The 11318-nt window shown below is 50.5% G+C and overlaps 1 long non-coding RNA gene across 1 annotated transcript; it reads right to left on the reverse strand.

Annotated features, from left to right (window-relative positions):
* Positions 1-500: 500 nt before the first annotated feature.
* LOC110343333 lies at positions 501-5878 on the reverse strand. Its single transcript, XR_002385585.2, has 3 exons — positions 5064-5878; positions 2116-2212; positions 501-904 (listed from the first exon to the last, which is right to left on the reverse strand). It is a non-coding gene; the product is annotated as an uncharacterized LOC110343333 (long non-coding RNA).
* Positions 5879-11318: the final 5440 nt, after the last annotated feature.

Genomic DNA, 11318 nt, shown 5'->3' on the forward strand with positions numbered 1-11318 from the left:
TTGCAGACATGGCTGGCCTCAAATTCAGAGATGCGCCTGCCTCTGCCTCCCAAGCTCTGGGATTAAAGGTGTGCGCCACATGGCCTGGCATCGGATGGTTTATGTCCCTTCACGTCAGTCTGTACACCGCAGAAGTGTCTGGTGTCAGAAGAGGGTATCAGATGCCCTGGAAATGGAGTTATGGGTCAATGTTAGCCACCATGTGGGTGCTAGAAATGGAGCTGGTTCCTAAGCAGCCAGCTCTCTTTACTCCGGAGCTGTCTCTGAGCTCCGGAATTATCATCTCATTTGCCTTCTTCAACTTCTTGAAAAGGTTGGCACTGGCTTCCTTACACACTCATTTACTATATGGCATATTATATCTACTTCTGTTATTCCCATAATACTATTGCAGTGCTAAGCTCATTTGCCACACCAGAACACCTACTCTTATCTAACCAAGATGGATACTAGCCTGGTCTATGCATCAAGTTCCAGGCCAGTCAGAGCTACACAGAAGACCCTAAAACAGACAAACAAAAAAATTGGCGTGGTAGCACCAACCTTTATTCCCCACATTCGGGAGGCAGAGGCAGAGGCAGATGGATCTCTGTGAATCTGAGACCGGCCTGGTCTACAGTGTGAGTTTAGAGAGACCCTGTCTCCAAAAACCAAAATAAATACATAGGAGAGAAGAAAAAAAGCATGGTATGATGTGTCAGTGTGCTATTTATGCCACGATGACCCTGATCCATCCTGGGGGGGGGTTGCCATAATTCAGAGCTAGGTGCTCCGGTGGTTCGATTCACCAGAAGATGATTCTTTCCAATAACAAGCTGCTTAGACGCTTGGAAGTCCCCGTCAGAAGTTCACTCCTGCTGTTCTCTTTAGAATCCTTGCCTTCTGTTGAGTGTCCTCTCGTGGCCTTTCTCAGGGAGAGAGAGAGAGAGAGAGAGAGAGAGAGAGAGAGAGAGAGAGAGAGAGAGAGAGAGAGAGAGAGAGAGAGAGAGAGAGAGAGAGTTTTAAAACAGAGATCAAACAAGGCTCCTCTGCAGGGCTGTGGGGACACCTGGAGGATATGGTCCAAGCTGCATCAACACAGAAGCAAACTGTCTGGCCGTTCCCGACACTGCAGGAGCCCGCCCCGGCTGAGCAGAGGTGTGGCATGATCTGACCTCAGTTGCTACCGGCTCCTGATGGTTGCCTCACACAATATCAGCCCCAAGTGGAGATCCAGCATTCAAAACAGGAGCCTGCGGGTGCTCTTCCAGACGGGAGCAGTAACATTTGCAACGGGATATTTAAATCTTAGGAGCAAATTTAAATCAACTGAGAGACACGGGAGGTAAAGGTCAGGATTCAAAGGCAGGGCTGGGAAGACAGTGGAGGCCCAGGCCAGGCTGCAGGGAGCATGTCGAACGGGAGGTTCACAGTGCCTAACTACCACACCCTCCTGACCCAGAGTGGGCCTTCTGTGCTTGCCGGATGATGCGTGTTCACGGATGCCTTGGTCACACAACTGAACAACATGCCTGTCAGGACGACCCAAGGGGCCCAGGGAGATAGACGGCTCAGGGGTTAGAGTGGGGGGGGGAGCATGAACTGGAGTTCAGGTTCCCAGAATCCTTATAAATTCCCAGTGGGTGTGGTGGCCTACCAGGCGGTCCAGCTTTCTGAGGCAGAGATGGGGTGGGGGGCTGGGGGGTGTCCCCAGAGCAAGCAGGCTGGTGAGACCAGCCATATCACTCAGTGGAAGGGTGATCACGACCGATCAATCCTCTACCTCAACCTCAGGCCTTCAATCAAATGCACCAGCAAGTGCGTCCCCACATGTGCAGACATGTGCGCATGCATATATACACACACACACACACACACATGCACACGCACACGTACACACACCATAAACACAGATCAAAAAATGGAATAAGGAAAGTAGAAAAAAAGTAAGGGAGAAAATCCTTGCTTTGGTCTCCAAGCTCCAGAAGCTCCTGTCAGTTGTGCCACAGAAGAGACTGTTCACTTACTGCCGACAGACGGGACAGTAAGCAGAGAACGACCCAAACTTGGGACGGGGTGGGCCACAGCTTTCCAAGGCCTGGCCCTAAAGACTCAGTACCACCAGGGTGACCCTACCTTCTGAAAGTTTCATAGCATCTCAACGTAGCGCCACCTACTGGGAAAATCACTCAGAACAGGAGCAGGTGGGGACCATTTCCAACGGTTAACATATCTGTAAAAACAAGACATTTAAGACACAAATGGGTTAAGACCATTGTCTCTTTCCAGCTCATCATTCCTTAACCCCTAGAGCCAATTCAAGTTGACGTGACTGCAAGAATTTGCAGGACCCCGGACAAGGAAGGCTTAGCCGGGGAAGCTTACGGCATGGAGATCTTCCTAAGTGGTTTACAGACACTGGTGTATCGGCACAGGTTTTCTTCGTATGACCTCCAGGAATATTTCCACTGTCCTCTGTGTCAAACTATGCAAACAGCATATGTTCTACTGAGATAAAAAACACCTCCCACACATCCCGGCACCAGAATTATGTGGGCGGTAGAGGAGAAGTCAGATTTGAACCAAACACCCTAAGCATCCAGCCTGAAAATTCTGTGTCATCAAACAGAAAATGGTAAGCGTCAGAGTTCCTTCTTGTTTACAAACTCTTCAAAACTGAGCCCGCTCTTTCGGGACTTTAATACAAGCAGCATACATGCATGTAAAGTTACTCCCTGGCCTTTTTGTGTGTTTCTTGTTAACGTGAGTGACACTTCTCACAGAGCTTGAATAAGGTTTAGCTGCTTTTGTTACTATTTTAAGAGTGTGAGTGTTTTGCCTGCATGTATGTCTGTGCATGGTGCCTGTGGGCCCCAGAACAGGTCGTTGGATCCTCTGGATCCGGAGTCAGACAGCTGTGAGCCACCCTGTGGGTACTGGGAATCAAACCCGCCTCTCTGGAAAACCAGCCAGTGCTCTTGACTGCCGAGTGGTCTCTCAAGGCCCTTGAATACGGCATTTTAACTGCTACTTGGAAATGCACTAGAATAGTCCAGTAAACAAGTCAACAGAGGTAGACTCCTGACTCGTCTGTCCATTTGTGAAGGACACAGCACTCATCCCTCTGAATTGTTTACACGTGAAAGGACTGAAAACATTAGAATGCGTGAAACCCAGGGAGTGTAGAGAAGGGTGACTTCAGGGAACCACAGTCAGTAGGAATGCCATACCCACAGGCCAGCTATGAGAAATCTCAGGTTATGCAAGGGACAGCAGCTCCTGCAGACGAGGTCAATGCTGACTGGACCGTTGGACGGCCCAGATGCGAGGAAGAGCAGGCTGGGAAACAAAAGCATTTAGATTTTCCCTGCTGTCACTTGCAACCCTCACAGGAATGAGAGGACAACACCCAGGGTGTAAGCCACTGTCCCAGGGACACCCGTGACTAATTAACTAAACATCAGTCCTAAGAATTTCAACACGAACCACAGGAAAAGAAAACATGAAACGTCCTGAAAATTACAACTTAGGTATTTCAAAAAAACAAAAAGATTAACAGGGGCTTTTCCAAGTCTGCCAACTCTTAAAGATTGCATGAAGTTATCCACCCCTACATGGCCTTAACCACCACGTATGACATTACCGCCCAATGTCAGGCATCATGCTGGCCTGCCCCTGTCACCTGGCAGAATGCACTCAGGCTGTGCCCTGGTCAGCCCAGGGCTCCACGACTACTAGTTTGCATGAAGGTGCAAAGGACCCTTATACAAGAAAGACCCTCCACCCCCACCCACTTCCGCTCTTTCCCACTGTTCCCCTGGGGCAGACGGGACTTTTCCTGTCTCCCTCTTCTCTCCTGTTCTCTTTCTGTCTCTCTGTCTCCTTACCTTTTCCTCTTCCCCCCCCCTTTCCCTTCCTAATAAAACTTCTCACTTAAGCTCTGTCTGCCTGCCATGTTTGTCGTCCTCCCTCCCTCGGTCACCCTCGCCTGCCATGGAATCCACCAAGCTTCCACACGCATTATCATACCCCCCATACATGATATTACCACACACACACACACACACATTACCCTGCAGATGATATTACCACCACACACGGCATAACCCACCCCATGAATGACATTACCCTCCTACACACACACACACACACACACACACACACACACACACACACCTTATGGGGTATAAAAATGGCGGGATATTTCTTAAATTATCATGCAATTACATGGGCTGAATCATCTTGAGTCTCTGTGGAATAAGGTGAGTTATAGAGCCATTGTGTGAAGAAAACAAAGCAGCTAGTTAGAAATGGATAAGGAGTAATCATCTCAGAAATACCAGAAAGTCTTTAAATACACAGAGTTTTCTTGATTTTAGGCATTTGTCATCTCTTTAAATTTATGATGAGCTCTGCCTTATATTTTTATCTTCTATCAAGAAATTTCAGACGTATTTTGCTTGCGTGTATGTGCATGCACCATTGCATGCCTGGCGGTCAGGAGAGGGCCTCAGATCCCCTGGGGCTGGAGTGACAGATGGGTTTACCTGCCCTGGGGGTCCTGGGAATTGAACCCAGGTCCTCTGAAAGAGCAGCCAATGCTCTTAGGCAGCTGAGTTCTACATCCTCGCTGCTTCTGTTGTCCTGTCAATCATGTCCATCTTTCTTTTCTAGTAAACTGAAATTTCATTCCTCTGTCGTCTTAATTTGATTTTCCCATGCATTTTAGCAAGACTGGCCATGGAATTTAACATTCTCTTTCCTTCCTGGTTGTGCTTCTTCAAACATGTAGCTGGAACTTTTCCCAGTACCCAACTCTATGTGGGCATATGTGTGTCCACGTGTTGTGTGCTCACATGCGTGCACTGCATGTGGCAGCCGGAGGCGAGCCTCCAGATGTCACTTCTCAGGCACCTTCTTCCACCGTGGTTTTTGAGACGGGAGTTGTCAGTTTCCTGGAACTCACCAAGTAGGCGGGGCTGTCTGGCCAGTAAGCCCCGGGATCCTCCTGCCTCAAACTCCTTGGCGATGGCTGTTTAAGTGGGTGCTAGGGATCAAACTCTCTCTTGCGAGGAAGCACTTACCCAGTGAAGGCATCTCCCCAGCCACTGTCACTCAGACTTAGCCCTTTAGGAAGGCCTCTGCTTCAGCTTTGCTTTGCGGCTTGTTATCGGCAGGGCACTCCAGCTCAGGAGCCCAGACGGTCTCTGAGCAACTCTCCTGTGTGTCTACCCCTGGACGGTGCAATGCACGGCTGACACGCACGTGGGTAAAAACCTCCGTTCCTGATCGGCACGCTTTTAAACGTCTGAGGCCTCTGCAGCGCACTCTGGATCTGCCTGATCCATCTGCGTCCCTGCCCCACGACGCTCCGGTTCACAGCGTTGATGCTGCAGCTTTCCGTGATCATTTTTGGCACCGCATGCTCTGTCGCATTTCCTCTTACTCTCCCCTCCGTGGCGGCCGAAAGGCGCCGGCCCCTCTATCTGCCAAGAACGTTCAGAGAACTGAACTGCCCAGCACTCCACCAAGGTCTCTCCTTGGTGCCTGAGCCCCGTTTTCCAGATTTGTTGTTTTTGTCACTCTGAGGCCTCCGTGTAAGTGGCCTGTTTCTCCTAATAATCACTTGCTGGGCTAATCTGAAATTGGCCCTGTCTGAAAGCCGGGAGCCGCACGCGTTGACTTGAGGGCGGGTGTTCCGAGCTGACTCTATGCTCGCCCTCTATGACCTGGCTTAAGATCATCTTGTGGCCAGTTCTTGCTAAGCCTTACAGCCTGTGACTGAAGCATGAACTTCCTAATAAGAGCCATAGAGAACCACACAGGCAGTTCCCAGAACTGGCCAGTTTCTCAGTGATTGGGAGATCAAGAAGGAAAACAGTATAGATTTCCTGTTACCAGCCAGCACTCCTCCCAGCTGTCCTGGAAAGCCTGGTTACAAAGAACAGGCCAGGGCCCAGAGACTCCTGGGATGGGTGCCCTAACAAGGCACAAGTCTGGGGACCACGTTCTTAGGCAGCTCTGGCCACCAGCTGGGATTGTAGCTCAGCTGGGAAAAAGGCTTAGCCTAGTGTCCTAGTTACCTTTCTGTTGCTCTGAGAAAACCCTGACCAGAAGCAACTTGGTCAACGATGAAGCGCTGACTTCATCTTACATTTTGTAGTCCGTTGTTGAGGGAAGCCAGGGCGGGAACCTGGGAGCCTGAACTGAAGCAGAGACCATGAGGAACAGTGCTTACTGGCTGGCTGGCTCAGCCTGCTTTCTTGTAGTACCCAGGGGTGGCCCCACCCACGGTGAGCTGGGTCCCCCCATCAATCATTAATCAAGAAGATGTCCTGCAGGTTTGCCCGCAGGCCTATCCGATGGGAGCAGTTTCTCAGCCGAGGGTCCCACTTGTCAAGTGACTCTGGTTTGCCACAGGCTGACGAGGACCAAGCAGCACAGCTGACACGCTGTCCTCCCTAGGTTCAGTCCCCAGCACAACGTAAGCCAGCTGTGGTACAGCCCTGCCTGCCATCACGACCAGGACCTCAGGGCCATTCTCAGCTACACAGGGAGTCCCAGGCCAGCCTGGGATGCCTGATTTAACCCCACCCACCCCCACCACAAAGAAGCTCAGGCTTCTCAGGGGGTAGCTTGGAAGCTCCAGGAAACTGAAGCTCACTTGCTCCCTTCTGCTTCCTCATTTCTTTGCAAGCCATTTCTAAATGCAAGCCACTGGGTACCAGAGGAGCCCAGAGATACAGCCTCGGCCACTCCGGGCCTCAAACTGAACGCGGCTGGAGTAGCTGGGAGGCTGAGTGTACAGGACCCCGGCAGTGCTGACAGGGAGGATGGGCCCTCACCTGCTGGGAGCCCAGCCTTTGCTGGGGTACTCCATGCTGCAAAACACTTGCAGAGGAAGTGCCTGGCCCCGTCTTGCAAATGTTTGCCTGAAGTGGCCTTCCATTCTTGTGGAAAGGGGTTCGCTCATCATCTCCTATGCCTGGCTCTCTGGTCTCTGGATTTTTACAGCCTAGCGTTACACTATCTAGCTCACACCTCCTTTCCAAATACCCACAGGGAGTGTCGTGTTCCCCCATTATTCAAGAGGACCTTGAAACCACAGCTCCTAGGAAGGAAGTCCTCCCTGACCAAGCTCAGTAGGGAACCTTCTAGGCCCTGTATGTGACCAGCCCCTCCTAGAGCTTCCCTTTGTTGTTTCCACAGATATAAATTCTGCAGTTGACCTGTTAGCTCCTTATGTCTCAGATGGATTACAAAAGTGCCCTAATCATAGATGACGGCCGGGGTGACCCCAACATAGACCAGCAAGGCTGCAGTCACAACTTCACAGGTAGCTGCAGATGCTTTGCTCCTCAAGCCTGAACTGCATTTCCAGGAGACCGATGCTTATACACGCCGCGTTTCAGCATGTGGCTCGCTAGCGTTCATTCAGCAGGTGTCTGTGCAAGGACTGGTCATTCAGCAGGTGTCTGCCCGAGGATCACCCATCATTCCACAGGCGGAGTCGTGTGTTAAGTGTGGGAGATGGACTCCTAGTGAGATTGTGAGGGCTTTGTGTGTGGTTTGTTACTTTGAGACGCAGTCTCTCTAGGTAGCATAGCCTGGCCTCAGATTTCTGACCTCCTTGCCTTAGGTGCTGGAAGCCATGCAACCGAATGAAGGGATTGCAGGGGTTAAGTTGGCTTCTTCAAATGTTACTTTATGCACACAGGTGTTTTGCCTGCATGTATATATGTGTACCACATGCATGCCTGGTGCCTGCAGGGGCCACAAGAGGGTGTTGGGTCCCCTGGAACTAGAGTTTCAGACAGTTGTGGCCCACCATATAGGTGCTGAGAATTGAGCCCAGGTCCTCTGAAAGAACAGTCAGTGCTGTAACCACTGAGCGCTCTCCCTGGTCCTAGTCTCCAGGTGTAAGTTTCCGAGGCTGCTGTAGAGGACCATGAGTCTGGTGGCCACAGTGAGCCGCTCTTCAGTGTCCGTGTCTTTGTGTTTCCCTGCCTGCTGTGATGTATTAGTTTAAGATGTGTTTGTTACATTGGCTTATGCTGTGGAACATTTGCTTAATGATGCAAAGATGTATTGCGTTCGTTTAACTCTGTAAAGCTGTGCTACTTGCCTGTCTAAGACACCTGATTGGTCTAATAAAGACTTGAAGTGCCAATAGCTCGGCAGGAGAAAGGGTACGCAGGGCTGGCAGGAAGAGAGAATAAATAGGAGAAATCTAGGGAAGAGTATGAGGAGCGAGGAAAAGAAGAGGGGGGTGCCAGGGACCAGCCACGCAGCCACGCAGCCACGCAGCTGGCCACAGAGTAAGAAGGAAAGACATATAAAGAAAGTTAAAAAGCCCAGAGGCAAAACATAGTTAAAGAGATACAGGATAATTTAAGTTACAAAGGTTGGCTAGAAACAAGTCAAACTAAGGCCAGGCATTCATAAGTAAGAATAAGTCTCCTTGTATTTATTTGGGAGCTGGGTGGCAGGCCCCCAAAGAGTAAAAAGGAAGGAAGAAAAAACAAAAAAAACAAAAAACACCCACCTGGCCCAATTTTGAGTCTGGGGTGGCCTGTGACCTGATCTTTTATTAACAGAATGGAGTGGGGCTGGAGAAATGGCTCCGTGGTAAGCAGCCATTGCGTAAGACCTGGGTTCAGTTCCCAGCACCCATGTGGAGGCTTGTAGCCCCCTGTAACTCCAGTTCCAGGGGCTGCGACCCTCTCTTCTGGCCTCTGTGGACACCGCACACACATGCTGCACATATATACATGTGGGAAAAACAAGTAAAAATATAATTTTACAAATAGACTTGAGGGGCTGGAGAGATGGCTCAGAGGTTAAGAGCACTGGCTGCTCTTCCAGAGGTCCTGAGTTCAATTCCCAGCAACCACATGGTACCGCACAACCATCTGTAATGAGACCTGGTGCCCTCTTCTGGCCTGCAGGGATACATGTAGAACGCTGTATACATAATAAATAAATCCTTTAAATAATAAAAAGACTTGAAGTGAGGAGTCAGTGGAAGGTCACCAGGGGCGGGTAGAGATAAGTCTGCTCTGTGCAGGTGGGGCACAGCGCTCACACTGAATCTTCCCCAGGGCCTGTGGCAGCCTTCACAGTTCCCAAGACTGCCTCTGGCAGGGTTGGGAGGGAGCAGGCTTAACCCAGAAAATGGGCATAAGTCAGCGTAACGGTCTCAAAGCATAAACACTTGGAAGACTGGTACAACAATCCACTAAAATGATAGCTAATAATTCAGTTTCTCGGAAGAGAAAGGATAATGGATTAAAGTGAGGCTGTTCGTAAAGTGTGACGGCCCACTTGTCTGGAATCAGTTCGGTGATTCAGAGCTTCTCGTAACTGGCGTCTGGGTAGTGAGAACTGTTCACATCCTGTTAAACCTAAGCCATCCTGGCTTTGGCGGCTGGTATAACCCTGACCACAAACAGCAAAACACGCATTTGACCTGTTTTAAACAACTGTTTCCTTTCACAGATGCCCCTACTGCTTTTTATTAGCCGTGCCTGAATCCCAGGATATTTAGAAATGGTCCTTGTCACCATGTGTTGGTTTGTGTTGCTGAAAACAAGACAAAACAGACAAGAGGCTGTGACGTAATGCTGAGGACATCTGAGGCCAGACTATTGGCTGAGCCTCAGGCTGGAGCCAGGCCCCGCTGGGCCTGCAGTAAGGGGCTTAGCCCCTCTAAGCTCCATGTCTTCTCCATGACAGTGGGGGAAACACTACCCCCACCTCAGGAGCCTGTGAGGAAGAGAGGAGAGCTTAGCACGTGTGGGAACTACTGGCACCTTGCCATCCCCTTCAGCGAATGCACTGACAACACAGACTGGACATAAGCTCAGGGGCATGCTCTCTCTCCATGCCCCCAAGACCTTGGCTTTGATCCCTAGCACCACAAAATTGGAGTTTCCAGGTGAGGGACTACACAGATCCCTGACAGGAGTTAGACAGAAAGAGGGACCACCAATCCAACTAAAGATGGCAAATTTCTGGCCCCTTCTTCACACTCCTGATCAAAGGCCTGGTGGGCTTTTGCCCCATCCGTGGGCTGCCCCTGCCGTAGACTGGTCCAAAACATGTTTACTTCAGAGTCATGCATGGGCTTATCAGCCTCTGTCTTTGTTCATACTGACCAGCACTAAGTTAGGGGATGACAGCCCCTCCTAAGCCCTTAAAACCTCCAGGAAGCCCTGTACCACTGAGCCACATCCCCAGCCTGGTTCCTGCTGTCAATGACACCCCCCCCCCCACCCCGCCTAGAGTCTCTCATTCTTTGAACCACATTTTATTTTGAACAAACAGGTGACCCAGTGGCTATACCATTTAAAGCAGATGTCAGGGAGGCATGACAGAGAAGGGGAAGTTCATTAGGACATCGGTGTTTTGTGAGGACTCGGATACAGGGCTGCTGTGTTAGGTGGTCACACACAGCACCAGGGGAGACCTATGGGTGGAGCCACTTTCAGATGACGCCAGGTGAAGCTGGTCACGGTCCCTGTTGCCTTACCTTGACAAGCCCGTTCCACTCTATCGCAGACCCCAGCACAGGCCTCCAGCTTGAAGCCGCTGGTGTCTCAAGGAGGGCATGCCTGGGGAGCTGGGGTTGGTCTGGGAACACAGAGCCCGTCACCCGAGGCCGGGGGGGGCTGCGTTTGTTTATGAATTTCTTAATGCTTCACTGCAGTTTCTAGAAACAGATGAGGCCATTTCTTGCAAACATTTGATTCCACAGAAATTGCCAAAGTGTGAGTTTCACTCCCACGTTCCCTCAGGAGGTCAAAGTGCAGGGGACTCTGTCTTCCTCTTTCCCTCAGAGTCTACTGCCCCCGTGGGGCTCTCAGGGGCACACTGGACAGGCAGAAGTTGTTTGCACAGGTGGAGATCTCCACCCATCCCCCAGAACTACTGTGGGGTCACTGAGTATGTGTGGAGTAAAGGAACGCACATGAAAATGACTACTTAACTCAAACTTTCGTTATAAACTTTCCAACGTAGAAAGAAGTTCATCTAGACTTAAGTTAACACTTTGTCACATTAGTCTTACCTATTGTTTTGGGGGGGGGGGGGGGGATGACACGCACAGGGTATTGCCAGGTCACCTATGTTGGCCGGAAACTCTCAATCCTGCTTTGGCCTCCAGGTGCTTGGACTATAGGCATGTGCCATGAAGCCTGCCTCCTTATCCATCTAACTTTTATTTCCCTGCTGGGTCATCGCATGTAAATACATATGAACAGTTACCTAAACCTGCATTCATATACCCACAATCCCGCCATCCAGTCCAAAGAGGAAATCTGGCTCACGGTGTGGAAGCC

Source organism: Mesocricetus auratus, unplaced genomic scaffold (genome assembly GCF_017639785.1).
Source record: "Mesocricetus auratus isolate SY011 unplaced genomic scaffold, BCM_Maur_2.0 Super-Scaffold_100676, whole genome shotgun sequence".
Classification (NCBI taxonomy): domain Eukaryota; kingdom Metazoa; phylum Chordata; class Mammalia; order Rodentia; family Cricetidae; genus Mesocricetus; species Mesocricetus auratus.